The sequence below is a fragment of the Taeniopygia guttata genome, chromosome 5 (assembly GCF_048771995.1).
Source record: "Taeniopygia guttata chromosome 5, bTaeGut7.mat, whole genome shotgun sequence".
NCBI lineage: Eukaryota > Metazoa > Chordata > Aves > Passeriformes > Estrildidae > Taeniopygia > Taeniopygia guttata.
The window spans coordinates 37469112-37495858 of record NC_133030.1 but is presented as its reverse complement, the minus strand read 5'-3'; the positions used below and the strand labels follow the sequence as shown (position 1 = coordinate 37495858).

Sequence of the window (26747 nt, the reverse complement as noted above, 5' to 3'; positions counted from 1 at the left end):
GGACATCTAATGTACAGTAAACTTATTTGAACTTTTGAGGTATGTGAGTTCTTCCAGCTGTAGATGCTTCCCTCTTAAGACGTGTAACCTTACAAAAGCAAGCCTTTTTTGCCTGAAATAGTTTTCTGGAGTATAATCTTTGCAATAGAGTTTTAATGTTGAGAGAGTGTCTCTGAGCTCATTCTTCATTCAAATCCACCTATTTTGCAACTGTGCCAATTTGAAAGGAACAGTGTCAAGCTCTTCTCACAGTGCTACACGGCCTCATAGAAAAAATTTGATTTAAGAATGTATTTCCATTTTAAAGGAGAATAGTCTAATTTTATCCAATCTTTGCATTGAACCTTTTCCAAATTTGTCAGTGGTTTTCAACAGAACTAGATTTTCTCTTATTTCATTCTCGCCACCTTTCAAAGATTCTGTGACTTTATTTCCCTTTGAGTTGGTTTGCTCTACATGCAGTTTCTTGATATCTTGTTTCTATTTAACTTCTGTGCTTTATGCAAAATGATGTATTTTTGATTATCCTAAAGACATTGGTGTCTGGCCAGCTCTCATGCTGGACACCAGATTTTTAGAAGTCAGCTATGTTCTACAGTAAATATAATACAATAAAAAGTTTTATTGATATAATTATTCAACCCTTCTGCCTTCCTGTTCCCCATATGTTTATTATGTATCTACTTTTCATAATATAGATACATTTCAATGAGAAAAGCTTGAGACAGCTCAGTTTCCAACTGTGTCGTGGTTATTGCTTTGTAAATTAAAGCATAGATTGTAATGTGTTGTGTGTTTGTTTTTTGTGTGGTTTTTGTGTGTGTGTGTGTTTTTGTTGTTTCTTTTTTCTAACACAGCTATTGCTGTATTGACACTGGGGAAATATGTCTGTTTATTGTAGACCAAATAGTTTCCTTAAAGCATTCTAAACACATGCAAAAGTTCATGATGCATAATGATTTGAGTATTTCTTTTAGGTAGGTGTTCTGTATTTCAGAGGATCCATATGTGCTACAAACAGTGAACAATCAGGAACACTCACTGATTATGATATGATTTTTTTTTGGCAGCCTCTTGCTGTTGCTCTGACAGAATTGTAGTGATGCATTAGTCATTTGCATAGAAAAGATCTTGGTCCGTGACAGTCATTTATTGGTGATGCCATCTGCACTTTTTTTGAGTTGATTCTAAGATAAAAAAGTATATTTGGTTCATTGGTACTTTAAAATTTGGATGCAGTCCTAGTCCTTTTCAGATAGCAGTGAAAAAATAAATAAAAAGCATATCTTGCTTTCTCATTATGAACTAAACCTTAAGAATTAATTAGAAGGACCAAAATAAAAATTCAGTTGAATTATAAAATAGCTCACAAAGACCCCTGGGTTTTTCACTGTATCTCAAGGCATTTGAATTTCTGTAATACCTAGTTCCACATGCATTTTCAAAGGGCCCATCATTCTTCCTGAAGCTATTTACATAAATTGTCTTGTGCAAAACCCCAGCCTTAACAGTATTAAAGTTGTTCCTTAATTCCTCCTTGAAGCCGCTTCTTATTTATATGATCATCTTGTACATATTTCAGGACAAATCTAGAGTTCAGTAAGAAAACACTCTTTTTCTGACCACGCTGTCTGCAAATGGAAAGAAACATACTCAAATCAATTACTAGTAGAAACAAATTCCTTAACTGAGTATTCTTCCCTGTGACTGTTCTGATTCTATTAAGTGCACTCTAGAGGATGTAAATTTCAGAAGCATCGTCTGTTGCTGTTGCCATGATAAGATTCATGGAGTTTGCAGATCGTTGAATTAATTAGGCTCAGGCTCAGGCTCATGCAGGGTTTTTTATATTAGTGAGCATGTACTGAATCCAGAAAAAAATCTTACACTGACTTACAGAAATTCTTACAATCGTTTGCACTTGATGAAAAACAGGCCACTGGAGAGTCAGTCTGAACAGAACCTCTTACCTCAGAATAAACTACATAGTGCCCATTGCCAGAGGCAAAGTTGAAGATTGCCTGATGTTCAGATATTTAAATAAAGTGCATAAAGTGAAATTTTGACTGCAGTGACAGAACTCTCTTTGACCTAATTGGAATGGAATTTCTACCATGGATTTTAAGCAAAGTAACTGTAATGTTCTGAAATGTGAAAAAAATTAGGCACCATTCTCTAGCAGAAATTGATATTCAGCATTAAAGAAATTAGGAAGTGCTGTTCAAGGGAATTTATGCTACGGTCACAGAATGAGTTAGTAAGCAGAGATAAAGAAGTATTTTTTCCATCCAGATTCATCCAGACAACTTTATTTCTTCTGATTCCACTACTTTTTTTCAGATGCACAGTACGTAATGGTTGATAAAATAATTCCTCAGCTGAAGTTGTGGCATTCATGAAGAAAGCTCAGACTCTAGCTCCAAAGGATTTTGCAGCCTTATATAGTCTTGCCATCTGACAAAGGAAATTCTTCTCTACTCTTTGTAATACCACCTTGAGTTCTGGGGAGTTATTTTGAATCTACTGAAAGTGCAAGTTTTTTTGCACTGCAAATAAGGAAATTTTTGCCTGAGATATGATAGTCAAATGACAAGACATTTAAGAATTTAGATTATTGCTTCAAAATATTTCTGGCAAGTACTTAGGAACTTATTTTATAATTCTTTTTAATTAAAAAAAATTAAGATAGGTGTGTTTTTGTTTCAAACTTTAGACTAAAAAATTTCATTACTATTTAATATATAGTTTAAATGACAAAAACTTAAAAATAAGAAAAGTCCCTGAATACTTTTGGAGGTATTTTTTCTCTATTTTAGGGATGACTTATTTTTTCATCATTCCATTAATATAGGGTGGGAAAACTAAATTATTAAATGGCTAATCTATAGCCACAGAAGAAAAGAGTGTTTTAATTCTGATTTTTCTTTGTTTTGTAAGTATTTCAAGTAGAAGTTTTAAAAGGCTATAGTACATTTTGTACAGTAATACATTTTAAAACAACTCTTCCCTCAACAGTGAATAAGTAAGGAAAATATGATTCCTTCTTCCAAATGCCTGAATTTTAAACTACAGAAAAATATCAAAAACCATGATAACTGCTCTCCATTTCTGCCACTTACTTGTGTTTTTTATAAAGAAAATTCACGTAACATATAACTTTGCTTTTTCCTTACAGGACTCTGTTTAATCATCCGCACCACAGCTATAATATACATGTGGAAAGTACATGCTTCAGTTAGGCTATAAATTTAATGAATACTTCTAAAACGTTCTGGGATCCTGAGAAGGAGGGCCTCATGTAAGCATAGAATACTATTAGATGTCTTGCTTTCTTCTACAAGCAACAATGCCTAATTGCTCTTCCAAATATGCCTCTGCAAGGGAACACGACATGTTTGAGGAACACAAGGGGGACCTTCTATTGTGGAGTGCTCTAACAGGCTCTAAGCAAAGGGGTAATAATGGCTGAATTCACTTGAGAGAGGAGGGCAAAGTAATACAGAAAAAAATGACAGAATACCATTCCGTCACATCCTTCTCTTTTGTCTGAGGCTGAACTACAGGAACTCACAACAACAAGGGGTCTTAGACAGTGACAAGCCTGTGTCAGAATGTTTCAATTTATTAGATTATGCATTTCCCATTAGGATATCTTTAACATCCACAAATTTTGCAACTGCTTTGAAAAGGATTCAAACTTTTAAATGAAAATTGTATAATGATTTTGAAATATATCTGTAATTTTTTTTTTTAATTTGGAGGGGAAAAGGAAGATTATAGAATAAATTACAGCCTTATAATTTATTATAACTTTCAACTTTCTTATACAACAAGTTTTTCCAGTGGATATTGTAACACTAAAATTACAGCACAGAGACATTATCAATGCATACAAACATGAGTCAAAATAGAACCATATTGGGCAGTATAAAGCTTTGGAACATTTAACTAATGATAATGAAAACTGGCTTATAAAAATTCAAACAGCATTTTGTGAAACTATTATAAAGCTAGAAGCTTGGGAATTAGACAGAGTACCCACACAGCAGGAGAGTACAAATGAACACCTACGCAGATGGCTGCTATAAGAACTGAACAACCACCATTCTATATAATAGAAAGAAGCAAAATGAAGTGCCGATTGTAAGTGGTGCTTAACTTTATTAAGCTAAGAGAACACTATTACTGAAAGTCTGTATCTGACAAAAGGAAATTACTTTGTTGTAATCATGTTCATGAGCTGTCTTGTGCAGTCAAAGGCCTGCCATTCATTTAAATTAAACTGTAGCCTTTAAAATGTTAATTAGATGTTAAAGCCAGATGCAATATTGAGGAACCTTTAATTTATAAGTTTCAACCATTTTTCTTGAAACATTCTCACATGTTTGTAACAGAACAACAGGCACGGATGGATTTGTGACAATGTCAAAAGACTAACTTACCATATATATTCTTTTTGTTGTCTTTGATGGCTCTTCTATATACATTAATGAGTACATACAATAAGTAACTCTTTGAAAAGTATACTTCTGAAGTTAAATTAGAAGACAGAAATTGACTGTATAGTAATTTTTAAAATTATTTTTTTAGACATTACTTTTCCTAAGGTTAGAGAAGATCTATCTACTAATGCAGCTTTCCTTTACTTTGCTGTTCAATATGCTTGAAGAATTCCCAGTATACATGGACAAATTCAGCAGGACCAATTGTAGTATTATGGCACCAACTGTTTATTAAACAAAACTATTAAGCTGACAAAAGCATGTTCAAACAGCAGTATTGATGCTAGTGTGAAGTACAAATTGAACCCTTCCACCCACCCAGGAACATTAATCACAATGAGATTTGTGGTACAGAATGGTAAAGCTCAGGGGATGATGAAGTCACTAAAGGAGAAAAATGTTTTTTCATAGAAAAGCATCTGAAATTGCCAAGCTTAGATTTACATCATCAAAAACGTTGAATGCAAATTCTATTGTCTGCCAAATTTAATTTCAATTGTTTTAAGTGCCTGCTCCTTCCACTGAATTAAACTTGGTCATGGCTGATCAATGCTTCAAAATTGGACATTTCCCATAGCAATACATAGCATACATTAATTTTAAAAAAATGCCCAAAACTAACACATGATTGGCTTTTTGCAAGATTAGCTTAGAAATCAAAGAATGTAAACTTTAAATTGTGTTGTGTTTGTCCTCAAAACTATTTTGCAGTATAACTTAGAACAAATAATTTTTGTATAGACTTATAATATTCATACAATTTACAATTAAGAAAAATTTTCCCTTTTGGTGAAAGTCCCGTTTGATTTTAATTGCTCAAAACTAGTTACTTATTAGATTTTTACTTTTCCCAATGCCACAGCCTTCAAAACTTCAATCATTACATATATTTGCATATATATCATTGTATCTCATATATCAAAATATCTCAAAATTCTGATAGAAGACTTCTCAGGCTGGGTATAGCATTAGACTTACTTTCTTTGTATTCCTAGCAGTTCTCAGCTGATCCAACTTTGAAGACATTATTTAGATATATTAGGTGAGGTACCAATGCTAGAACATGTGTAACAGGAGGGATATGGTATGGTAGCTCTGTAATTCCATTATTAGGTCTTGTAAACCATGCAAATAGTGAATGAAAAAAAAAATCAGAGGCAGAAATGCACAAAACATAGGAAGAAAACACTGTGGAATACTTTTATTTCATTGACTTTTTTTGCAGCAATAAAATTACACATTTCAACCAGATTCCTCTTATCTGGTCTTCATTATTCTCTTTCAGGCAGCCACTTCCTAGCAGTATCATAAGTAAAGCTATGGTATTTCTGGACTGATTCCTATATCTCTTTTTCCCTTCTAGCCTCTTTCTGGACCATCTTATTTTAGCTTATAATGAAATAAATAATCTAATCTGTCAGGCATTTGCAGAGCATGTAGGTATTTTGTCAGACTTCTGTGTCCATGACTGTTGCATTAGTGTGGATCTTTTGCCTTGTAAGATCTGATTCATGCGTTGCTTTACACCATTACTCAGTAAAATTAGACCAGTGAGCCAACTTGAGTTCATACATCATATGTATATAACTCTAGCACAACCGTTACTGTCACTCCCTTTGTACACATCATGCTGATGGTTCCATAAAAAACAACACAAATTTATTGATAAATTGGTTAGGCTGGTCTTGAATCCATTTAGTCTTTTCATTGTAAATTTTTTATAAATGCAAAAATTAGCTAAAACAATAAAATCAGACATTCAGAAATGTAATTTTGCTTCCCTTTATAGTTTGTTTGTTTTTAAAGTTGATAAAATACTATGTCAGCTTACAGAAAACTAATCACTTGGATTAACTGGAAATTCTCCTCTCCTAAAAGTGCTGCAGATACTTTTGGCATGAATAACACATTTTCCTTCTTTTCATTTAAATAATTCTCATTCTTTCTTGTCCCTTAAATTTTGTCTTCAGAAAAGAACTTAGGGGGACACAGAGTTCAGTTATATTTCCAGTACATGTTAGTGCTTCAGTATTTTCATTTCTACTTAAAGCAAATATTAGCCTTTTAAAGGATCCTGATTCAAGATCAGGTGGGAAACACAGAAGTGTTGGATGCACCTCACTGCACTGATGTTCATCCTCAACACTTTGCACAATGTGAGAATGTTTAATATTTCCAACCCTGACTATAGATAAGAATCTCTGGTGTCACCTCACAACCGACAGTGCTGGTGTGAGATTTGTAGTTAAACAATATTCCAGCTGTAGCTTTCATTTACAGAAATAAAACATCAGAATGGAAGGGAGGTGTGGGGGCAGAAGATAAACAGTTTAGTCTTTTAGCCCCATTTATACAAATGACAGGGAAGCCATAAAAAGTGAATATTGATATGTAAGGAACTAACTGAGCAATCAGAACGTAGAGCTTGCTTTTTATTTCACTAGTTTTTAAAACAAAAATATCCAGGTAATATTTATCTTCTAAAGACATCCAGTGCAAGCAGATAACCAAATATTAATAACCTTTTTTTTCTAAATAAAGTCTGTGGCAGCTATGGGCCAGGCAGTTGTATTTTTTTCCCATCAATCATTAGAAACTTCACATGCAGGAGAAGTCTCAGGGGATATTTCTGGCTGGGAAAGAGATCCTCCCTCCTCAGTCCTAATCAGTCCATCCCATCTGTAATGGGTTTAGAAATTGTTAATGACATAAAGTGACAGTCAAATGGCTTTTTGGTCTGTCAGTATAGGGTTTCTGTGAGCTCTCTAACAAACTACTATATACAGTTCTCAAAGCTTCTGGAAAATGATCTCGATTACAAGGGAATAAATTTGATATGCTTGCAATCACAATCAGGAACTGAAAAGAAAGGCTTCCTTAATGCTGTTCTTTCAAGTATAGCATACTAAGACAAATCTGTCTGTGAGGTAAACCATGTAAGAGGGTAATTAACACTTAGAGTGTAGGTCTATATCACAGAATATGTAAAATACACAAACATCTAAATAATGCTTAAATTTATTACACTCTGAATGCAGTTGCAATTATAAAACTTAGCACTTATGCATAAAGATTATGTGGAACAGTCCTATCTCAAATGCTGACAATACAGATTGTAAGTCTGTGTGCTGAGTATCTACCTCATTTGCAATATTCAGAGGTAAATGTGGACCCAGACTTTGAAGACTCAGTTAAATTCCTTAACTGAAACTTGCTGTTTGCTGCAGTGAAATGCCTAACTTGGTCCTTGATTGGCATTCTAAACTTACAGGATCAAGCTCCCTCAGTCTCACAATGTTGGTCTGAGTTCTATTATTTTATATATCAGACCAATAATAACAGTTTGCAAAAGTTTAAAGCATTTAAATTTGAAATGCAGCACAAAACTTCACTAGATCAAGATACTGAATATTACTGTTAGTACTATATAAAACAAGATCAGATTCTAATCCCTCATAATAAAAAAAAAAATATTCCCTCTTCTTTAGCTGATTAAAAATTAATGAAATATTTGCATGAAGGAACTCAAGGTCTGGCCAACTGTGCATGCCTTAATAATGTATGCATATTTGTGAATATGAATCATGTTGGAGAAAGTTAATAATGGATATGGAAATGAATATTTGGCCAATTTTTAAAGACAAATTTTCCTCTTCTACAGCTAAGAATTCACTTCCCTATTGCTTTTTGTCAGTTTTCAGGAAATTCATTACACTTCTGTGTGAGGGAAACTGACATTTCAAAGCCGAAGTTCCACTAAAGCGTATTGCTCTGGAGAGTGCTCCATCTTCCTCATTTGGTGACATTATTAAATACTCTCTGTAAGTGATCTCAGAAAGCCTATATATTGTCCGTATTGGCTTCCTAATTTTCTCCTAGTGGAAATATTTCATCATACTAAATGTAAAACAGGAAATATAAAAATGTCTGCTCCTGAGAGATTACCTGTGGTGTGAGCTGACAGACTGTATTGTTGCTGCATGATTCAGTCACATGATAATTACAGCTGAAATTCAAACAGGGAACTTCTTCTGGGCACAGGGTGCTCTTTGCCTCTTAGTTAAACACCATCATCTGCAGGCTATGAGGACACCCCAATAACTTAATTGTGTCAAACAGATACTCTTTTCAGTAAAAGCACAGCTTTAAATATTCGGTAAATGCCAAACATAATTAATGTCTTGGAAGTTATCACCATATTGCTTTTAAACTGCACACTCAGCAACAAATTTTAACCTAATCTAGAATATTAGCATAATAATTTGTGAATAATAGGGCTACCATCATACCTTTCTATCTATGCCAAAAGCTATTGCAGCTTAGAAGACCTTGAGGATCAAGTTGAGATGAATGATCCTTAGCTACTTCTCAATGCCCTGGGCTTGCATTGATCCTTCAGCTGCTGCGATAGATAAACAGCAAGGAAGGTGGTTATTTTCTCAGCTGAAGTCACATCTCACAGGTCATCTCTTGCTTATTCTACTAAAGAATAATAGAATTACTAAAGAATTGAAGAATACATTAGGACTTTTTTATGAGCAATTTTAAGAATCAGTTGCTGGGTCAACTTCCTCTTGCAAAACTTAGTTTCTCTCTATTCTCTCTTTGTTATCTCTTCTCTTCGTTGGTTTTGTCATAGAGTTCTCAGTGTAACTGTGATTTCCATCAAATTCTTGATACATAAACTCTGGCTTCCACCCACAAGATTTCAGCTTTCTTACCATGTACTTAACCCTCAGCAAGTTTCTGAAACTCCCTATACATTATGCATACCTGAATAAATCATGCAGCTCTTCTCTGTGACACCTTTTATCTATATTTTATTCATCCTTTATTATTAGCCATAATATTGCTGCCAAGAAAATTCTTTTAGGAAGGTTAAAACACTGTTTTAATGTCATTGAATTTGCTCACTCAGGTGACCTATGCAAACCCTTTAACCTTTCCTGTAATTTCTTCATATACTGGAGGCTGTGTGTGGGGTGGGGTGAGGGGGAACTTTAAATTTACCTCTGGTTCTCCCCCTTTTCTCGTTCTTTTCCTACATAGTTTCAGAAGGCCTTAAGTAATGAAACTTTTCTATGCATATGCAATACAATGTACATATCTCATGGATTTGGACACCACCATAGTTTCATAAAAAAGCATAGCTATCATTAGCAGCATCAGGGGAAAAAAACCTTAGAAGTTATAATGGAAATATTTATCCTCTTCCCCAATGAGTAAAATCAAGAAAGAACTAAGTTGTATCAAAGAAGGAAAACATTACATTTTCTAGCAAATTTAAATTTCTAGCATCATCTAGAGATGATTATTAAAAAAAAAAATCTGCTGTTTGTGTTGTATTTTCTGTTTTCCTACAATATTTATCAATAATGCAAATTAAATACAAAAAGTCTTATTTCTTTAATTCTTTATTTTGTTAATTACTCTAATTCTCTATTAACAGCAGGTAAAAAATTCAAGTAAACCAAACCAAATCAATATTATACTGAACTCAGTGGCTAATATTTTTTCTTCCAGTGCCACCTAGACAAGCAAAATACAGTAATAACCATATTATCAAGAATTCCCTGGCTATTGCCATATGTACTGTGAGGATTTTTTCCTGGATACAGCACAGAATTTCTGTTTTAATATTACAGTCCTATGTTGTTTTAGAATATATTAATTTTTTTTCTATTGCTGCTTTCCTTCTCTGGATATTGTCTTATTTCTCACCATTCCTTCAGAAAAATTCTTAGATGCCGCCTGCCATTCTAGTCTCCCTCTTTCAGTATATTTCTCCTACTACACTGCCCTTGATCAGCAGTTTTGTACTCCCTGCACCTCGGTCCTTATGTCAGGATCTCACAATCCTAGCTGTTGACTAAACACCTACCCACATCCAGCACTGTGACCTACCTTTCTGATAGCTATGTAGCTATCAGAAAATGTAGCTGCCACTTTAAATTAGCATAATCAAAACAGACCTTTTGATTTCCACATTAAACCTTCCTGCTTACTAAGTTTGCTCAACACCTAGACTACCCTTTACTTGATGTTAAACAGCCTTAAGATTGGCATAAAAATTTGCACATGAATTTTATTCATAGGAAATTCTGTTAAAATTTAAAAGAAAAGGGGCATTGACTCTTAAGTCACAAGTCTACTGTGATATCCACAGAAACATTTCTTTTTCACACTGATTAAATACTGTGAGGTGAGACCTCAATCTTTTTTTGGTAAGCTTTGTTCAATTTGCAACTTTACTCTCTCACCCGTCTGGTTGCTGCTTGGCTTTCTTTCCAGCCCACCATGTCCCTTTTGGATATCTGGATTTTAAACTTTTTAAAAGTGAATGTCGTGCTATTAGAGTACAGAATAGCTTACTACAATGGGAGCATGATTTTTCTATAATATTCTGAGATAAAATTATACAAATAATAAGAAGAAATAATTTTGAGAAATAAGCTCATTATCTTGATTTAGAGTTCCACCAGTCATTCTAAACTAGGAACAATTTACATATTAGTAAATCTTAATATAAAGATAAATGAAAGAGTCCTTTGGAGTAAATCCTAGTGGAAGAAACAGAAATCCTACAGACAGTTTTGATTTATGGTAAGCCTTATTAGGAAAATTTCGACAATACTTGTTATACTGACCCTCAGCAAAAGGGTCTGTTTCATTCTCAAATGCTTGTGACATGCTATAAGGTGACCTCCTACTCAGATCTCTAAGAGAAATACAGAAGATGTTAATATTTTTTCTTCCTCTCTGTGTGACAGTGACATTTTATGTTAATTTCATCGCTCCTTGAGCTCTCAGAGCCAAAACATTCTGTGGGAGGCAGAATGATGTCATTTTAGTCATAGCATAATTTTTCAGCTGCTAGAACAAGACATATTGTGGCATATTCTCCAGTACTTTTAAAAAGTAGTGAAATATAAACTTAAGGTGGTATATTTATGCATGAGGGGGTTACACTGCCTTTTTCAGTTTTTAGAGCTAAATAGCAGGTTTAAAGTGACATCATTCCTCCTCCACCAAATATTTTTGCTTTGAAGCCTAGGAAGACAAAATAACCTTGACCAAGTAATATGTGTTCCAATTGCTGTAACTACAGGAAGGTAACTCAAAATATGAATCTCGTGTTGCATTTGAGTCAGGTGTTTAACTTAAATGTCATCCAGAAGAAACTATCCACAGGAAAAATTAATTATGTTTTTAGAAAGTTGAGAATAAAATGTAAGTAAAATCACTAAAAGTCTCCTAGGACTAAACAAATTAGAACTAGTAAACATCACAGAGGATACAAAAAGCAACTAATGCATTTGTGTTGAAGCCATGGAAAAGAATAAAACCAAGGGGCCTCTCTAGTCAGATTTTCAACAGAAACACAAAACCCACCTGGTTTCTACTTTGGATTATTCCAGAAAATATTCCGAACAAACAATAGAGAAATGAGTGATGATTAGGAAATGCATTTTGAACTTAATTTGCATTTTGAACATAACTGCCTTGTGCAGCAAGGAAGGCATAATCTGTAGAGTCTGGCCATTTCTCCTTCTCCCTTCTTAGAGTGTCCTCACAATCCTGGAGTACAAAGGGGAAAATGAGAATAGGCAGGTGGACAATAATAACAAACCCTCACAAAAAAGCCCATCTTTTCTGAATTCAAAAACTGGTTTTCTCTTTCAGCTGTAGAGAACAAACTTTCATGTAAGACTCCTAATGCAAAAAGATGTGTTAGTAGTGGGACAGGGGAATATTTATTGTCTTTATTAGGTATTTGGAAAATTATATGCTACCTGAAATTTATAGAATACACTCTGAGATCCAGGAATCATAAAAACTCTTTGAAGAATTACTGTGTTTTGTCTCTTTAACTGTTATGAGAAAGACACTGAGTCAGAAGGTTTTCCTTATAAGTTCTCTCCAGTGTACCTGCACTGCACCATCTAAATTTAAAAGACAAAAGTAAAAATAAAAACAAAACCTGCCAACAGACAACCCACCAAAAAAAACCCCAACCCCTGAAAGGGTGGTAAATTTTGTCAGTTTAAACTCCCACACAAGACTCTTTCAAATACCATGTTTTGTATAAAAAGATTATGCTGCTTTACTTTAGATGACTACCAAATTTTGATTGTATTCTCTTTTTCTAGTAATTAGTTAAAAATACTAAATATTTTCTATTAGAGATTTGTATAGGGTATTTTTTCAATCAGCAACATATCCGATGTGATAACCTAGAATGATCTCCTATTACTCTTGAATATAGTTAGGGATGAAAAAATGGTGTGCATCTTTTTTTACAGTGGTAGATCCTACACTTCTGTGTACAAGGTTGAATTATATTGCTGTGGGTTTTTTTTCTTCTGCCTATTTGAACTAATAGTGATTCAGAACTAAATTTTGATTTTCAACTGTTTCATATAGAAATCTAAATCTGGATCCACATAATGCTTAACTATGATATTTTAAATCCTCCTTAAGTTTATACCTTTCCACAAGAGAGTCCAGTGAAAAGATACTCAAAATTATTGAATTCCAGGCACCTTACTCTTTGCAACTGAAATTTCATGTCATCAACTCCTATACAGTAATATGTTTAAAAAGGAAGGTCATTCAAAATAACAATAACAAAAATAATATCCCTAGTTATTGAAGGTATTGATGTTTCATAGAATGCATAATTATTACCTGTAGCCTATATTTTTCGCTAATAAAGTGTCACACAGATTTTATACTAATGAGTAAACTGTACTCACTAACCTTTAAATACTTACTCTTTTGTACAAAGACTGAGCATTATTAGGTAATGAAAGAGTGTATGAGAAAGTAGTAGATTATTTATGATAGAAACAAAATGAAACTAATGGGACAAGATTTGAAAGCTGTGATGCATGAAAGGTGCTATAGAGACAGCTTTGGCACCATGACAAATAAAGATAAAGACTCAGTGGGAAGCAACAGTGTGAACATGACTATGAAGAAGAAAGAATAGATTTACTGAATGAATCCTTACCATCTGGTGTTTATTTAATACACAATGGAGGTCAAATGGCTAGTGATCCCTTTTTCTATAGTCCAGTGACCAAAAGAATGGGAAGAATCAATGAATTTATCAATATGTCTGGAAATGTTTTAACATATGATCTGATTGAGTCAATATTATTGGAGCAACACATTCATTACTATTTCAGATATAGTTTGGAAAAGGCTCTGTGGACAAGAAGTGCATTCATTTCTTAACTTTGTCAGAAGTTCTATCAAAATGCACATGATTGTGTAAAACCAGATGCATTTAAAGAAAAGCGTTTACCTGGTAACATTCAAGAAACTTGCAAAAAAAATCACTTGCAAGTGATAAAAGGAGTAAGTTTGTGCTACGCTCTGTGAAATATTTTCCTCCTTTATTTCCTTCTTTCTTTTTTTTCTGCTAGATTTAATACACATCTCATTTATGTAATTATACCACAGGGACTTATTAAAGTTTAGTGAAATAATAGGCATTTTATGCAAACTGCATACACTAAGAGTAAATCCTAAGTATATTTAACAGTATTATTTTACATAACATTCTGTCTTCTTGGAGGTTCTAGATATTTTATACTTTCCTTCTTGAAGGAAAAGTATATATTCCATATTATTTACCCATACTGTAGTGCAACTACCCTTTGCTGGCTGGGGTTGCCTTAGCTATTTGACTAATACTGAAATAGTAATTTTGGTAAAAGACTTAGTATAGGTTTACAAAAATTAAGAAGACAAGAGTTTTTTTTTTAAAAATAAGCTATCAAATGGTTAAAAACAGTCTTACATCTACCTTCAAAACAGACAATGTTAAAACGTGTTATTTAAGACTATACATTAAAAACATCCTTCAAACAATGTCTTAAAAATTTGGAAAGGAATTAACTTGGTGTTTACAAATTTAACCACTGGAATCCCTGACTTATTTTGATCTCTGTCCTCCATTTTTTCTGCCCTCTGTGTAATTTTTTCTTTTAACTCTTTTCAATGTAAGTATAATAATAGGTATGACACAGAAACATAGTAGGTTCTCTTTTTCTTTTAATTAACATTGATATTTTGAAATTTTTAAAAAAATTGTATACTACTTCAGCAGAGACCTCATTTCTGATGAGCAAAAATCTCCAAAGAATCTTCCTTTTAGTTAGGACTTTAATAGTCTTGAATTAAAATTAAAATGTAGATTTACTATGACTTTTCATTATTGTAGCATATTTTGGCAAATAATTAATAGTTAACTATATACAAAATTTATTTGATGTTCTACCCTTGTATTTCAAAAGTTAAATTTATCTCTCATTTTGTCATATTTTAACTCATAAATACAAGAAAACTAGCAATAGCAAATAGATCCTGCTCCCTACTGGTGAAAATCTCATTCTAATTAACTGGATTTCTGGCAATGGGCAGCTAGTATGGTAACTCACAGGGTACCTCTACTTCAGGGTATTGACAAAGTTCTTAAATAGGATTTAAAATACAGATTCAAATATGAATCATTCCTCTATTAAAATCCAAAAGGTTTAATGAAACAAAGCTTAGGAAGGTCTTAGAAAGGAATTTGGGAAACATAGAGAAAACTCAAGCATGAATGACTACTTACCAAATGCCTTTCTAACTGTTAATCATCTCTTATGCATCCTCCTCCCCTTTATTTATGTTAGATTACCATGAGGGAATTAACCTATTATGTCTTTGTAACAGAAAAATGGCTGATACCACTTAACATCTATAAACTCTACCAGTCTGTGCTGAAATCAGACATAGAGATTACTGCTCTACCTAGTTTCTCATCTTCAGATAAAGAATTTTTTTTACCTTAAGCCACCTCTCAATGCTTCTGATGGAAACATTCTCGAGTATAATTAGGTTGCTTCTTGGACCATCAACCAAATCTCTTTTTCCATTCTTTTTTCTTTTTTTTTTTTTTCCTTGCTCTGGTTTTATCTAGATAACATGTTTTTCTCAGAAGCTAATTCAGGATAAGACAACTATGAGATATACTTTTAATTTTCTTAATATAATCAATTCTAAGTTCTCTACTAAAGCACTATGCCATGTTGTACTCAGAAAAACAGACCAAATGTATTTTTTTAATCGCCAAAGGAAGATATTCATTCATAAGTTATCGTCTTGCAAGACTTGGGTTTTTTGTACCCAAGAGAGTCCAAATAAATTTAATGAATTCTCTTTTTCCTATTCTCCATTCACACTGTACTTTCTGAAATTTTCACTGTTCATCAGCACATGTAGCTAACTCTTCTCTGTTACTATGTTGAGGAAGACACAGTTAAGTTTCTGATTTTACAGTGCTCGTACGTCTTACAGGGAACTACCTTACGGGATGAGGAAAGATAATGAAGCGCAAGGCAAGATATATAATCTTATGTCTTTTTTCCTAGTGAGAGCTTTCAGGAGTAATGGTGAAAGGCAGTTCACAAAATGTCATCCATTCACACTTCATTACTTGGAAGGTAAGTTGTGCAAGAGCAGAGGGTGTGTAGGATAAAATCAGGCCCAAATTCAGAATCCCTTTTACTGTTCCTCCTTGGAAGCTCAGTGGCTTTGATTTCACTTCTGCTGCAGAGAGGTAGATATCTCTGCTTCCTCCTTTGCAGTATTATATGACAGCAACATATTTCAGCTCAATCAACAAATTTCAGTGTCAGCAGCAGGTGACAGGTTTCTTGTTCTTAAGATTGTCCTAATGACACTTTCTGTTGCTGTTGCTTAGGTTTATGTTTATGCAAGTGCTGTGAATGTGAGGTGTTAATCAGCAGCTCTAATTACTAGGGTGGAATGAACATTCTAGGATTGAGTTCATTTGGTTTTCATAAACAAGGTTTACCTGAGGCTTTGTTCACACAGAAATGAATTCAAAATGATAGAAAGCCTGCTTTAGTGCCTTGAAAACATCTTTAATCTATGTGGTCCCTTGTTGATAATTTTAGGCGAAAACTGGATTTTCTTCATCAGAAGAAAAAGGGAAAATTAATAGTCACCGAGATAGAAAAAGCTTCTTGAAATTAGTTTAATTCCTATGTCATTTGAGTAGCATCTCCTCCACCAATAGTTTTGGGGTTGATGAAGATTTGGAAAATCTGGCAAGCTAATGGCCCCAGAGCCTTGGCCACTCTACAGTAATGAACGGGGAAAATGGTCTTTGGAAAAACTCCCATGGATATGGAGATTGAATAGGTATGAAGAATTTCTGAAAAATTAAAATCTGGCACAGCTTTTATGGTCTGTGATAGAGAAATCACACTATGTGTTCGAAAAAATTTACTAATCTGAAATTTATTTAAATGCCTTTCTAAAATAAAATTCAGCTTATTATGAACGTGATGCTTTAATGATTATGTAGGAATTCACAGAAACATTTTTTGTAAATGCAGCATCTATATTTTGCACATTAAATATAATTTAGATAAGGATTTATTAAATATTTCCACAATGTCCATATACTTGAGAACATATTATCTCCAGATATGGCGTTTAGTTTCAGAACTATTTCAATGACTTAGTACACGAGAAGAAACAAGTGTATACTGAAATGGATGAAAGAGTAAATCCCAAAGATTATAAATATGTTACTAAATATTTGGGTGGGTGGGGGGATGTGGTTATTATCATATTTAATGCAATCAATAAACACTACAAACATGTAAGAAGCTTTACATTTCCAGATTGCTAAAAAAAAAAAAAAAAAGGTACAGTTTTTTTTCCTTTATTGCTTCCAAAATATGAAGAAAAGCATGGAAAGGAAGAGCTTCCAGGAACTAGAAAAACCAACCATATTTTCTACATACATCCCGGCATGTAGAAAATACAATCAAGCGCTGTAAATGACTATATTTATAATGGATTGGATTCTCCTCATTATCCCATTTGCTATGATTTTAAGTCTGAAGTGTAGGCAGACTAGACCTGGATATGATAGGAAACCTACAGGAAAAAGATACTTTCCTTTTGTTACAGGAAGAGATTTGTCACTGCTCTCTACCTTACTTCCCATTTTAATTTTTCAAATTAATTCTCAGCATCTAACTGTGCAGAACCATAAATCTCTTCAAATCATTACCACCAGTTACAGATCTGCTTGTTCTACCAATCAGCATTGTATAAAAAGTGGGTATCATATCCATATGAAAATGAGTATGAATAATATCCAAGCTATTTATTGCTATTTTTACTTCCTTAGTGTTGAAGATGATAGAGAATACCTTACTCTTACTATGGGGTTCTATATGCTTCTCCTACCTTGGCTCATGTGTTAAAAGGGGTTTTTTAATCAGGTAAATAAGTAATCAGACTTATTCTTTTATACTAATTATTCAGATGATGTAGCATTATGTTTGCAGAGCAACTATTGCACTTAGATTTTATTCCCGTGATTGAATTCCAGGACAAAAGTTCATTCTCTTGATCCGCTGTCCAATTATCCCACGAGGTTTATAAAGCACTATCCTTCAGAGTTTCAGTTTAGCATCATTGGCATCCATTCTTTGAATATTGTCTTCAGATATGTATTACACTTAGGCCCACCAAGAATACTTGGAAAACATCCTTTCCCATACAGCTCAAGGTCTCTTTCCAAACCGTCACAAAAGAGCTAGGAATCTTCCCAACAACCAGAAAAAACAGAAATATTTCACTCCCTTTTCTACTCTGGTTTTACAGTATTCAAAAATATTCATAAGATTTTTTTTACCTGATAAAATTAGCATGACCTTCACTTCAGAGTAGAAGAATTCTTATAATCACGTAACTGTTTAAACAATCTACTTCCTCACATGCTGATAGTATTGAATGAGCTTATATATGTTATCAGAATAAAGACAAAAGAACAGACTGTGAATCATAAGTCCCTATTAGCACCACATCATGAAAATATCTTCTTTCACTTCTTCCCTTTCCACTCTTCCAACTCCAAACACCATTCCTTATTCTCTCATTACCTTGCACTTTCCATTTGAGGATTCTATGCATTTTGTATTTAGTACATTAATTTTTCAAAATTCAATTAATTTTTAGTATCGTTGACATTATTTTAATAATTTTTCTATTAAACAGAAGCAATAAAAGAACAAATAGCAAATTATTTGTCACAGTTGTGAAAGAAGACAAATTCAGGTATCTTCTCAGAGAATAAGCCATGGTCTTCTGCTAGGAATTACCTTTCTCAAGAGACTTATCCTCTAAATGACTTCCTTCAAAGATCACTCTCTTTTTCTGCAGCTGATTCTTCTTTCACATAAAGTAATGACTGGATGTCCAGAGAAGTTCCTTTCTCTTTATGGTTCCATAGTATAATATTCTACAATTTATAAATGCCTTTATATTAATTAAAGGTGAAATTACACATTAGAACTGCCAAAAGAGAAAAACTGACCTTCACTTCTGTTTCATGCTTCCTCATTTTCCTGGACCTTGAGTTTAACAAGTTCTGCTTTGAGTTTATTCAACTTGCCAACCTGGTAGAAAACTAAACCAGCAAAATGAATGTAAAAGTTTTCTGCCAGATTGGGGAGTAGATTTGGTGCAGTGCAGGGTTCATAAGTGTCAGAGCTGATGAAAAAGGGATATTGAATGCTACTGGTAGGAAGTTCTTTTGCATGTGTGTATCTCCTACAACAATACAGTTTTAATGTACTAATTTACTCTCACCCTATATCTCCCTTTAAACTGAGGTAAATAGTAGTATTTTCCTGCAGAACAAATAATTTCCACATTTGTTTTTATGTCATTTAAATAAAATAAATTGCAGTTGTTAAGAGAACTTGAAGTGTGACATATACTTTTATTTATACTTTTTTTTTTCAGCCAAAGGCAGATGAAATTCTTCTAATATTAATTTTAGGATTTTGCAGTGAAGCCCTGGAATATTGATTATAGCAAGCAGTTTCATTAAGAACATGTCCTGCACCTGACATAATTTATTTTGAAGAAGTCTGAAGGGATTTAGAACAGAAATCACACTGAAAATTATCGTATCTCTGTTCAAAACAAACCAAAACTGTATTTAAGAACTTGCTTCCAAGAACATAAGGTGTCTAACTATGTAGCTAGATGACCACTCATCTCCAAAGATGTTCCAAAGAGCAAGGTGGATGATATTCTGTTATCAAGCCAAATACCAAGTGGGCAAAGATAATGCCTAATTTTAAAATTCCTTCATCAGTATAATTAAAGGATTAGAAAAGGATTAAAAAAATATAAGTATGAAACATTTCTATAGGGATCACAAAAGTATTTTCTAATATTTCCCTTTCCAAGAGTTTTGGGTCTCAGAGTTGTCAGAAACTAAGTTTCTGTAGCTTAACCTGTTAATGCACATCAATTGATACATGTAAGAAAACACCATCTGTGCAATCTTATTCATGTCAGTTGTGAGGTAATTCAACTTAAAATTCTTTCACTGAATAAACACATCAACAGGCACTATAATCATAGCTGGAATGCACATAGTAACTTATAAAACAGAAGAAAATTCACTGTGACTGCACTCATAAGGATCTTCAGATGTTTACAAAATATCTGATATTGCATTGTGATGTAATTATTTTATTCTTAGTTTCTATACAGCATTATATACATAGAGAAATTCCAGGCCAAATGACCAGCTAGCCAGTCAGACACAATACAAGCTCCGAGACTGTGACTCCCACAATCACCAAATTATTATTAATGTAATTCTTGAATCTGATAATTTTATTTTTCTCTAAACTGAGTACAGTATTAGTGACTACAGCTAGCAGAAGATGAACAAAACTATATTAGTAGAACAGTATGTCTAGTTTCTGATTGTAAGACATCTTCAAGTTACACTAGCAGTTCCAGGAAGTAATATGATAATTGATGAAAGACAAGACACTGGGGGAGACAGCTTACATTTTCTTAAATGACAAAGGTATCTTTATTTGATATTTATTAAAAGCAATTCAGATGTTCCTAGGTGAATTTAGACACACATATATATAAAACACATCTAAAAAGTGTTCACAAAATGCAGTTCTGCATTCTCATGTATAAGCAGTTTCATTAATATAAGGACTGTTCTATGAAAATGCGTAATTCAAATTAATTAAATTGCATTTAAACAGACAAAATAACTAATCTAAAGCAATTGATATACATGGACAAAAAAGATGAAAACATTTTCATATTTTTAATTATATCTTTTGCGCTATCAATACGGTTCAATAAACTTTGCTGAAAAATTTCAGAATTATTCAAACCTAAACTGCAAGACTAACAGGTCTAATATACCTTTGAAAACAGAGTGGAAAGCTATCTCCAGAGCTGATAGGATGGTGCAGTTTTCAGGAGAGCTCCTCAGATATCTCTCTTGCATCTCTCTGGAAAATAATAAATAATTTTAAAGAATATACAGTCTATATTTCCTCTTCTCATTCTCTCTTTTATTTTCCTACTTACACATAGTCTGTTTTATCTGCAGGATTTTGATGACTTGTCAAAGACACTCTGATGTATTTGGAGAAACATTGCCCCAGCAAAAACCCTCATCAAACAGAGATAACAGATGGAAATGAGACAAACAATTTCCTGATCTAAGCAGGCAAATTCAGGATTTGGTTTACAGTAGAGGGAGATGGGACTTTTGATAAATTCACCCACTGCATTCTTGTGTGAAAGCTTGACATGGGCTCTCCCAAAGTGATTTAATTTTCATTAGCACAGTATTGTTAAATGAAACATGCAGAATATGCTGGTCCCCAAATCGTCTGTGTATGAAAACAGCAAGAAACAAGAAATTTCCTAGGAATTAAACTTCTACTTTATTACATCAATCCTCCTCACAGACAAAATTATGTGTCTACATTTTTATATGTTATGTTAAAATTTTGTTCTCCACTTAATGAAAAAATATTGGCCGCAGTGTGTACTTGACTTGACTTATTTTTTTAAAGGTCTTAGCTTTTTAAAGGAGAAAATAGAAGCTCATTGTTTTGCAGAGGTTTGGTATCTGTACTGTAACTTTTTTTTATTTAAGAGTATCAGAAGAACTTGAAGACAAAATTGTCTAATTGCTTTTATATTTTGTGCCTGATAGGATCCATACCTGGATCTGATATGTGTGTCTAAATTTCTTAACCTTACTGCTTCTGAATTGGTTCTTATATCTGCATACTAAAACACTTCATCTTATTTTGAGATATCTGAGCTTGTTGATGGAGAACATGTCCTGGGAGGAGCAATGAAAGGCCATCAGAGAACTGAACATGCTTAGCTGATTCTATCTGAATTTTTAGGCAAAGCTAAATCAAAACCCAGGTCTCTGAGCCTGGGTTTGAGAAGCGAGCAAGCAAGCACAAAAGATATTGCAAATTAAATTCACACTTCTGAAAATATAGTGGGTTTATGTAAAAGAGTTAAACCAGAATATATCTTTTTTCCTGTTGACTTTTCAAGTCAGAATGAAAGTACCTGAGGGATTTATTCAAGACCTGAATTTACATAAAATATAGCAATGAAAAAGGAGAGTAGTTTTAAAGTTCTTAAAAATTATAAAATAATATTTATTATTGAATTGGAAAATCAGTGTTCCAAACAGTGAAATTAATGTGTACCAGATAAAAATATTGGTATTCTTCATTATCATTCCTAAAGCCAGAAAACCTTTTCTTTTTGGAATTTCTGAACTGACACAAATGTCTTTAAAAAGGGCAATTAGTGACAAGTGACTATGAAGAACCCTGTGTTGAGAAGCTGAGCCTAAGCCTCTTGAAGATTCTCCATGTAAACAAGTCAGACCACATCACTCATTATCCCTCTTTTGTTTACTGGGAGAAAAGTTCAAACTATTTAATGAGAGGATTACCCATACTTCAACTCCATTGAAAAAGATTAATTGATATTTTCCTGTTAGGGATTTAACCACTTGGATTTGGCCTCATATCCCCCATTGTTACTGATGCTGTGATCAGCAGAGCAAAGTTGCTTAAAGGTTAGACAAACTTTGCAGCATAAATTACACAAACTAATTTATGTTAAAGTTTGGTGAGCCTCCAAGCCTAAAGAGCTTCTATTAACTCCTCAGGTGTTCAGAAAAAAATAGCTTCTAGAAAATAAGATTATTTACAAAGAAGTATGTAATCTTTATTCAGAATTTTATAGCATGTTAAAGCATTTGGATTCAGTATAGCAATTGTGTTACTGTAAGAAAAATATGCAACATTCAGAAAAGTCAGTACTACTAGTATTATTGACATTTCATTTTAATGTACTTGTTTTCTAATTACATTTCGGATGTGGGGGGAGCAGGGCCATGAATCTGAAAATATATTTTTTCTTCAAAGCTTTAAAATTTTCCAAAAAATGAGTATCTTGTGGACATATGGCTGCATATTTGGATAACACCATTTGCATTTTCAAACTTGCAATATTTTTAACCACTCATTTGGCTTTTGCTTTCAGAAAAGCAGACAGTTAGTGCATTCATTTGAAATGATTTAGTCTCTTTAACTCTTTAAAAAGACAAGAAAGGAAAGTATATTCATGAATCATTTAACATATATATTTGTATTTATGCTTGAAAATGTAAACTGATAATCTGATATAGATTTATTGAGTAAAAAAAATCAAAGATCTTGTAAATATTGGATATTCATAGATATTGAGGAAAGTAACACCATAAAACACATATGATTTAAAGATAAAATGTTGGCATAAGAAAAAAAATGGAAACAGTTAACCTAAATGGAAGCAGTTATGACACAATTACATAGGCTTTGATCCTACAGAGAAAGTATGTTTCAAATAAAACTGGTGGAGATATCATCCCTTAAAAAACAACATTCCCTATTCTTCTAGTGCCTATTGAATATGCAGTATTTCCAATTATTTATTCTGCTTTAAAAAATATTTTGACTCTGTATTCTGTTCAGTAGTGGCAAAAGTATGGTATCTACTAATAAAAAACCCAAGATGATTGTCAAAAAATATCTTCTCCAAATTACAAAATAGAATTATTTGCAAAACCAACAGATGAAGGAAATGAGAAAATGTCACAGGTCCTTACAAGATAGAAGACTATATCTTAAAACACACTGCAAATGAAATGGTAAAGAAAAATTAATAATTTTAGTTACTTTTAAGGCACATAAAAATATATATTTAAAATTTGGGTCATTTTAGTTTCTCCAGTTATAAATTATAGTTTTAAAAGCCTTGGGATATAATGTCCAGACGTTTGATGAATAAAATAAAAAATTGACTCACTTTCAAAAGTTGGTGTAGACAATTTCAGCTATTTCAGAGTATTTATCTTCAATGTACAGATTCTAAACTCTATATATGCTAAAATATGCAATAGACTGAAATTTGTAATATTGTGCATACATTTGGACATATTGCAGACATATTTGGACATATTGTGGACATATTTGGAATATTTCAGGTTTTTTCTTAATTGACATATTATATGGATACTTATATTTTCAAGAAACAGCAATCTGTTTCATTTTGAATTATTTTTTTAATGTGTATATCTAATTATTACTTATTTATTAATTTCAGCAGAAGTTTAATTAATTAGCAGCTGATGCAAAGTATGACAAAAGTAAATACAAGCACTTACATTACTTCTGATACTGAACAAGTACAAATTTTATTGACCCTAATCCTGACAAATGTAGTTAACCTTATTGATTAACTCAAGCACTGAAATAGAGTGAAAAATGTTTTACCACAAGACACTATAGTATGACCACTATGTCAGCTATTTCAGCCTTCACGACTTAAATGCACAGCCTACATTGAACATATTGATTTTCCTAAATAGTCCTCCTATAATAAATACTAGATTATCACTGCAAGTCTCTGCAGACATGTTAGGTGATCACAGAATGGAGCTGTAATCAGAGGCAGTTCTGTGAAAGATAATCTTTCTTTATTCTCCTCCTCTGAGAAATTAGGTACAGAGGAAACAAGGTATAGCAGAAATCACTGCAGTTGTTCCTATAAAATCTGCTCTTAGATTATGAAATATGTCATCTTAACACTTAAGCCTTCATCCTTCCGAAGGTAAAAGTTTTCAGATATGTGTATAAATATACTTAATATGTTTTCTGGTTTTGAAACTACTCTAATACTAAGTTAATGTTTAAATGATTTAAGGTGTAGCTGAAAAACACTTATAAAGACAAAATAGCTTGTATAAAATGACTCTAATAAATCTTCTTTTTATTTAAAATAAAAAAAATATATATATATAATTTTTTTTAATCCGGTTGTTTGTGGGTTACATTAGAGGTAATATTTTTGATATCTTGACACAGGATTATTTTTAGAATACAGTTTTCTTTTTTTAAACACTATGATTAATAATTAGGTCTGTTAATAAAATAAGACAAAAGACTCTAAATCATAACATTTTCTAGCCTGAATTATAAGCCCTTTTTCATTTTTTTAAATTTCAAATGTACCTTTATTTGCTATGAAAGACAAGACAAAACCAGAAGGAACACAAGACTTTAACAAAACAGAAGACAGATGTCCAGAAATTATCAATTGCTAAAGCACACAGATTGTGATTAAATTTTAATGTGGCTTTTAACTTAAGTAAAGATTTTGCTTATTGAAGAGAAAGAATCCCAGAGAAAATATTGTTATTGATTTCATCATTTTAGATGTAACTGATCCCTTAAGTAATTTTTCTTGGTTTCAGTGTCAGTTTTTAAGTGTCTTCTTAGACTTAGGAAATCATTAGAGGACATGTTCATTTAAAATTCTAAGTCTAATGCATAAATTGTTCTCCAGTGGACTCAAAACCACATCTGTTGAAAACAAAACAAAGCATTCAATGCACTGAGTAAAATCAAAACATTACAGTAGAATGGTAAGAGAGAGTTAAATTAAGAAAATTAAATGGTATGAAAAAGTTTTTGATTGATTTAGCAAATGATTGTATGCTTTTAAAAAATATATTGATTATCTTTATTGCTTTCAGAGAGAAAGCATAATGTGTACTACGACAACATGACAGTCTCACATAGGGTGTAATACATGAATTGTGCACATTGCCTTTTAGTGGAAGTGTATCAGGACAGAGGTTGCCCATTTCAAATAAGCAAGATGTAGTGACTCAGTTTCTTGATTTTTTTAAAAAAAACAGAAAGTGAATTATTATGTTATCACACTGATAAAGATGCAGTCCTTATTGGTCTGTCAATAAAATTAATTGCTAATATTGAGGAGCCATAATACCTACTATCATGTTCTGATATTTCATAAATATTTAACCGTGTAAGACTCCTGAGGTCAAAAGGGCTAATTCCATTTAGTTTCCTGAATAGTCATGCAAACTTGACTGCTTAGAAAGTGAAGTGAATAATAATGACAGATATTTATATATAGTGTTCTTTGATACAGACACGCTGTCTCTACTTACTCCATAGGTTTAAAGTAGCCTTTTTGAACAGAACCCTTGATGATTTTTTGCAGAGAGTTTTGTTAGTCTAATATCTGCTCCTTTAAGCTTAACTTAATGAAGAGAAAAGTAGCCATGAAGCTAAAATATTTTGTAACATCTAAAACAATTCTAAACTTATTTCTTGGCAAGTTCTAGCCCACATGAAGAGAAATTACTCTCTGAGCTCTCTTTTCAGAATAATGAGTTAATCCATACTTCATATAAAGTTCTAGACTTTGAGAAATGGACAGATGAGTATTGGTCCAATTAGAACATTACTGATATTTAATTATAAATACCAGCCTTTTCTGATCCTGCAGCTCTCCTGTCCTCCTGTCCTCCCTCCACTGATTATTCTTTGCTTAAAATTCACCTTGTCACACTTTTTCCTCTACACTTGATTAGATCTGTGAATCTAGACTTGTGCACAAAACAGGTGTTGACCAGTGTGAGTTTCACTGAAAAGTCAAATATATCAAATGCATCCCATTGACAAAAGTCACAGAACATTTTTTTAACATTCTTTTTTGCTTGCACATGGTCTTTGGTATCATTGCTTACATTATGTAAAGGATCCCTGAATGTAACTTGTTCCTACTTACTTCTTTAAAACTCATGATGAATCAAAATTATAATTTGTAGAATACAATATGCTCAAAAAATAGAATAACAAAAGCCAAGAATAATCATATTAGTTTAGATTGAAAGCTTTCACCATACAAAAGGGAAAGTAGATGACTTAACGGGCCAAATGAAAGAATGAGAGTTTAATATTTCCCACTGCACACCTT

The 26747-nt window shown here is 32.8% G+C and overlaps 2 long non-coding RNA genes across 11 annotated transcripts in view; one reads left to right on the top strand and one right to left on the bottom strand.

Annotated features, from left to right (window-relative positions):
• The window catches only part of LOC121470102 (uncharacterized), a 223939-nt gene that overhangs the window by 63223 nt on the left and 133969 nt on the right, over window positions 1-26747 (top strand). The window lies entirely within an intron of this gene.
• LOC115495544 (uncharacterized) overlaps window positions 1-26747 on the bottom strand; it is a 252952-nt gene that overhangs the window by 116995 nt on the left and 109210 nt on the right. For 3 of the 6 annotated variants that reach the window (XR_012056395.1, XR_005980699.2, XR_012056397.1), the window contains one exon: window positions 20793-20881. This is a non-coding gene — a long non-coding RNA (uncharacterized lncRNA). Of the gene's footprint in view, window positions 1-18915; window positions 20882-20960; window positions 23726-26747 lie in introns of those variants that run through there. The other 3 variants (XR_012056399.1, XR_012056396.1, XR_012056398.1) reach the window with 3 other exon arrangements.